This window comes from Coturnix japonica, chromosome 23 (genome assembly GCF_054131305.1).
Source record: "Coturnix japonica strain WE chromosome 23, WE-NBRP24, whole genome shotgun sequence".
Taxonomy (NCBI): domain Eukaryota; kingdom Metazoa; phylum Chordata; class Aves; order Galliformes; family Phasianidae; genus Coturnix; species Coturnix japonica.
The window spans coordinates 5,950,504-5,956,841 of record NC_140685.1 but is presented as its reverse complement, the minus strand read 5'-3'; the positions used below and the strand labels follow the sequence as shown (position 1 = coordinate 5,956,841).

At 59.9% G+C, this 6,338-nt stretch overlaps 1 long non-coding RNA gene across 1 annotated transcript; it reads left to right on the top strand.

The window, feature by feature from the left end:
• Positions 1–1,225, top strand: LOC116654218 (uncharacterized). The gene is made up of 3 exons (XR_014936644.1): positions 1–298; positions 889–957; positions 1,052–1,225. It is a non-coding gene; the product is annotated as an uncharacterized LOC116654218 (long non-coding RNA).
• The last annotated feature ends 5,113 nt before the right edge of the window (positions 1,226–6,338 follow it).

The following is a 6,338-nucleotide window of genomic DNA, read 5'->3' as shown; positions in this document are numbered from 1 at the left end:
GCCCGCCCTCCCTCCCGCTGTCAATCACTCAGTGTAAACACGGCTCCCATTGGCCGCCCGCCAGCCCGCCCCGCGCCGCCCGCACCGAGCGAACGGCGGCCGCGCGGTTTCAAGGCGGCCCGCGGTAACGCCATGAAAGCGGAGCGGACGGGCCGTTTCCAGGCTCCCCATCATCCAACCCCCCCCCTACAACCTTACACCCCCCCCACGACCCACCCCCCCCCATCCCCAAACCATCCCCACGCGGCCACGGAGCGGGGAACGGAGCGGGAACCGAGCGGTAACGGGATGAGGACGGGTAACGGTGCGGGGTTACGGGGCGGTAGGCACGGCAATGGGGGAACGGAGTAACCGGGGAGGAGCGGTGCGGGACCGGGACGGCCGTGCGGGGTAACGTGGAGCCGCGGCCGGGCCGTTCGGAGCCATTCCGGGACCGTTCGGGGCTGTTCGGTGCCGTTCGGGGCTCTTCGGGGTCGTTCTGGGGCCGTTCGGTGCCGTTCCGGGGCTGTTCGGTGCCGTTCCGGGCTGTTCGGTGCCGTTCCGGGGCTGTTCGGTGCCGTTCGGGGCCATTCGGTGCCGTTCCGGGGCTGTTCGGTGCCGTTCGGAGCCATTCGGTGCCGTTCAGGGCTGTTCGGTGCCGCTGTGTCGCAGTCGGTGCCCGGAGCGTTGAGAAGCAGCTCCCCGGTCCTGCCTTTATCCGCGGAATAACAGCGTTGAAACCGCACCGAGCGCTGCGTGGAAGGCAGTTCCCGTAACAGCCACACCGGGAGCGAGCGATACCGAGCGGGGAACGGCCGACAGAACCCCGAGCACAGCGGGGACACGCGGCCCCGGCCCCGCAAATAGAAACGAAGCCGTTTATATTAATGGATGATTCTTTCCCCGCAGCGGAACGAACCGAAGCCGGGACGAACCGGGACGGAGCGGGTCGGGAGCAGCGCACGGCGGTGGGTGACGGTGCGTGAACGGCCGCGGGGATGGGGAACGGGAGGGAATTCGGTTCAATATAGTTCTATATACAGGAATAAAATGGGATGTATTTATATTAAAGGCTTAAGTAGAAATTAACCCGAGCTCCGAGCATTTAGTGCTCCCAGCACAGCGATGGCTCCGGTGCTGCCCCGTACGATACCGGCCCAGGGATCGCGTGTAGATTCCGTCGGGTTAATCAATGATGCAAAGCAGCATCGGTTAATTAATTAATTAAAGACATTTTAATACCCAGAGCATCCCGACCCGCTCCTTTGTCCGCACCCGGGGCGGCCCCGCCGGCACCGGAGACAAAGGGCGGTGGGGGGGGGCGCTTTGTTGGGGCCGAACCGGGCCGGGCCTCGAGCTCCGTGTGCAACCGGGGGGAACAAAGGAGACACCGGGGAGCAGCGCACCGGGCCCTTTGTCCGCGGCTCCACCCGGCGCCGTGCGGGGCTGCGTTGCAAATGGGGCCGGTGTTGGGGTACAACGAGGCTGCTGCGTTGGCACCCGGCTCTACCGGCACCTGCCTCATTCCCAGAGCTCAATTCCAGCGCAGCATCCTCGCTGTGTCCTGCTCTGCTCCAGCACAAGGAGCCCGCTTTGGGGTTTTGCCATTTATCCCCATTCTCTTGTATTCCCCCATGAGGGAACGTCGGGCTCCAGCTGTACCCCGTGCTCCATGCACACAGCACCTGGGGACATCACCTCCAAAGGGACCTTGTGCCGGGCTCCCTGTGGCTCTGCAGCCCCCTACAGCTCAGCAATAACCCTGTGGTCGCTGGCTCTGCTGGGGGACACACAGCGGTAACACAGCTGTGGGTTTGGGGCACTGAGATGGGGACAGAGCTGCCGTGTCCTCATGTCCCTGTCCCCTCCGGTGTCACTGTCCCTTGCAAGCAAGGCCCAGCTCTGTGTTCTAATGGGAGAAGGGCAGCTTTGTGCTGTGCTCCCAAGGAAAAAAAAGGCAGCTGCTGAACTCCCATTCGCTGTCCCATTGTATCGGCCGCGCTAATAATCGGGTTTGCTAATGCAGCCGTCGCTACGATGTGAAAATCCTACTGGAAAATGTATTAGAGCAATTATCCGTCTCACTCCGCAGCCGGGTGTAGCATTAATATTCAATTTTGATGTGCAAAGTCCTATTATGTTAATGACTTCGGTGACAAAAGTCGGCCGTGGAAGACTTTATTCTTTATGGCTCAGCATCGGCGGGGGTGAGAGCAGCGGGGATGGATCACACCCAGCGCTGCCCGTTGTGGGCCGGCAGTGCTGCGGGGCACCCGGTGCTGCAGCCGCCCTCCTTTGTTCTCTGTGGGGCTGGGGGGTGTGCGGGGCTCCTTCCACTGCGCTGCCGGGATCGGGGCTGCCCCGAGGCGATGCGGGTGGAGGGTGGGCAGCGCTGCGGGCCCGTATGGATGGATGGACACGGAGGTGGGTGGGTGGATGGATGGATGGATGGATGGATGGATGGATGGATGGATGGATGGATGGATGGATGGATGGATGGATGGATCAAGGTCGCAACCAGAGCACGGCGCCGCTGTTGCCGACCCCTGTCGTTATTGAACGGCCCCGCAGCTCATTGGGGACACGGAGCCAAACCCGCGGTGCTCATTGCTGCCCCATGGGACGGGAACGGGACACGGAGATGGGCAGAAAAGGGGAGAAACGGCATCGCCCGTGAGCCCGGGGGGGGGGGTTGTGGGGTGGACCCCCTGCAGACCCCACCGGGGCGGGGGTCTATACACAGGCAGCCCCTCGGGGTCCGTGTGATCCCCCTGGGCCCACACACGGCCCCACACGGCTCAGGGACCCGCTGCGTTGGCACCGTGTATCCGGATGGGGTCGGGGTGTTTGGGGTGTTAACGGGGGCAGCCCCGCGCTCTGTCCCGCGGTGGCGGCGCCGCGCGCACGTGGCCGAGCTGGGGCATCCCCGGCCGCGCCACGCCGCCCCTCCCCCCGCTCTCCCATTGGTCAGCCCTTCCCCCCGCCGCGCTCCCATTGGTCCCCGAGCCCTCCACAAACAAAGGCCGGCGCCCGCGGGGGCTCCGCGCGCCGCTCTCATTGGTGGGTTGTTGGCGGGAGTGGGCGGAGTCAGAGTGCAGCGGGTCCCGCCCTCCGCGCCGCGCCAGTTGCCTTATAAGGAGATGGGCGGGGCGCGCTCATTCATGCGGGCCAATGGGGGCGTGGCCTGAGCGGAGCCGTTCCCGCCGGCGCGCCGCGGGCGGGTGGGTGCGGGCAGCGCGCGGGGATCGCGCGTGTGCGGGGGGCGGCGGGGCTGGTACCCACGTGGGTCTGTCTATAATCAGCCCAAATCTGAAGCACGGATCCCCCCACCCACCGTGTCACCCGTGTCCTCAGCTGGAGGGGGACCAGAGGATCCACCAAGGACATTGTGGGGACACCCCATCCTCCTTTTACTCCCCTTTCCCCCCCTAAATTTGTGCTTTTTACCTGCACAGACACAGCTCTCTCCTCCATTTTCCTAATAGCAGCCATCAATTGATTCTTGCTTCCAACCTGCCAGCTCCCCGCATGATACACGGTGTCCTCCAGCTCCGCGTCGCAGCGATGGATTGAACTTTAGTCTCCGAGCAATTAAAGTGCCCCGAAACTGCACTTCATTAATGGTTGTTATGCAATAAAAACGATAAAACTGCCCTTATTTGCAATATGAAAAAGCAATTTGGTTTAATTTATGTTTTTTAAATACTTGCCAGGTTCTTCCCGGGCTCTGCCAGGCATCGGCTATGAGGTAGGAGGAGTGGAGCGGGTTGCTTTGTTGGGACAGGGTTGAGGTGTCCCTGTTTGTCCCCACTCTGGGCTGCAGCCTTGATCAGGCTCAATGCCACAGCTCTGCCAATGGCAAATCCGCTGCTGCTCTCAGCTCTGCTCAGTGAGGTGTGTGCACACGTGAGCACACACGCATGTGCTCCCCCACTGAGCAGCACAGCACAAAGGCTTTGCCCCAGCGCAGCAACGCGGGACCCTCGTGGGCATTTAATGCGTTCTCATAAAACAGAGAGAGATCCTGAGCTGCCCCTTTAATAATTACAGTTAATTACAGCTGCCTGCAGCACCCCTGGAGCTGCTCATTCTCCTGGGCTCCCCACACTGGGGCAGGAGGGATTGGGACTGGGGGCAGCTCTGACCCCAGCCAACCCTGTGTGGGGGTGCAGGGTGTACTATAGGGCTGCTTGGAGGAGCCTTAAGCACAAGGCTGGAGGTGCCTGGTGGTGCCACCCTGCTATCTCTATCACAATGGTGGTGCTGGGGGCTGCCTTCAGTTCCTCCTGCTTTGCTCACAGTGTTGGGGCCACGTGAGCTGCGTTGTTCGGTAGCTGGGTGCTGATGAGTTGCAGGTGAGCATCTGCACATGGCTTGCATTGCAGAGAGGTTGGGGACACAGCAATTGGAAACACATTGTCCTGCGGGACTGCCCTGCATGCAGGAGGCCAAGGATGGATTCTGCATCAGATTGGCTGCAGCAGTACGTACCCGATTTCCTCTTTTTAATGGGGAGGAAAATGGAGTTTCATTCATCACTTGGGCTTTAAAAATCGCCTGAGGAGGGTTTGCTTTCGAAAGCAAAAAATCAATAGCAGGAAGAAAAGAGAAACAGGGAAATGGGCAGCTGTGGTGAAAGCAGATGGATACCAGCTCCCCCCTGGGCTGGAGGCAGTGCCAGAGAAGGTGGTAACATGGCCAGGGCATCACCAGAGGGTTTGGGGCCCCCAGGATTTGAGCTTTGTCCGTGTGCTGCTCTACCCATCCACGTGGGCTCCACATCCTACAGTGTGGTGTTACAGTGCTTTCGGTGCTTGCTGGGCTCCTGGTGGCCTTTCAGCATGTGGGGAAGCCACCTGAGCCCTTTTTTCTGCCAGTGTTGAGTTAGGGGCCATGTAAAACTAATTGGATAAACATGATTTCCCCTCTAACTCGGTGCAGATGTCCTGGTGCAGCAGTGAGGTGCTCTCCTTTCCCAGCCAGATGGGAGGCTGCATCCTGTCGGTGCTGTGCCTGCTTGGGTTGGAAACACTCAGCTCCACACCACGTGTAGGGAGGGGAACCCCCAGCCCTGGGGTTGTGGCAGCACTTCTGCTCCTGGAGAGGGTGTGGGGGGCTGAGAGGAGGTCACAGTGTGTCCCATGTCCAGATACTGCATCCCAGATCTGGGTACCGTGTCCCAGGCCTGGGTAGTACATCCCATATCCTGGTATTCTGTCCTATGTCCAGGTGCTGCAACCCATATCTAGGAATGACATCCTATATCCTGGTGCCACATCCTGTGCCTGTGTCCCATGTCTCATATCTGGGTACCACGTCCCACGTCTGAGTACAACATTTCATATCTGGGTATGACATCCCGTCCTTGTGTTCCATGTCCCATATCTGGGTACCACGTCCCATGCCCAGGTGCTGCATCCCTTCCAGCTCTGTGCTACTGGTGCCAATCCTCACACCCAGGCCTCCATGGCCAGTACCATCACCATTCCCATCTGTGCCCTGTCCATAGAGGTCCCTTACAGCCAGGCAGCCTCAACCCAGAATGGGGGGCAGCCCCCATTGCTGCTGGGACCGCATCTCACGTGGGGTTTTTGATGTCAGTGCACCACAAAGCAGCCAGCTCTGCTGCCTCAACCCCAGCAGCACCTGGAGGGAATTAGGCAGGCGTGCTCCACCTCCCTGCAAACCTTTTGTAGAGCAAATTCTTGTGGTTACCCATTGCAATTGCTGCAAATTATACAAGCCTTGTGTATTTTGTTCCAATGGGAACACGCAGTTGGCTTGCACCGCACCGACCTGCCACCATGCCTGCAAAGCCTGTGGGTGGTGGGCATCCCTTTATTCCTTCCCTATTCCTTAAGGGTTGATCCTTTGCAAAGCCTCTGCACCCCATTGGGAAGCATCGCACGTGGGCTTTGATCCACCCCAGCCTGAGCACCATGTGCATCACACACACATGCACACAGCAGCCAGATGTGCACACATGGACCCATGAGCACAGCAAGGAGCCGAGCCCAGAGACTGATTGCATTGAATGTACATGCGTGTGGATTGAATGTACATGCGTGTGCATGCATGCACCTAAATGCTTGTGCATGCCTGCATGTCCACATGTGCATCCGTTTATTGTTTAGATGTGCTTTTGCATGCACGAGTGTGTATGTGCATGACTATAAATGCATCTTCCTGACTCTTGGATGCTGCTCCTGAAGTTGGACCCCCCCATTTCCCCCCGTGCCCGCAGCACTGAAAGAAAGCAAGGACTGAAAGCAGTCCTCCCAGAGCAGTGTGAGCAGTCCTCCAAGGCGGCAAGAGTGCCGCTTTAGGCCGCTCTGCCCCTCTCGTCTCGCTGCCCGGAA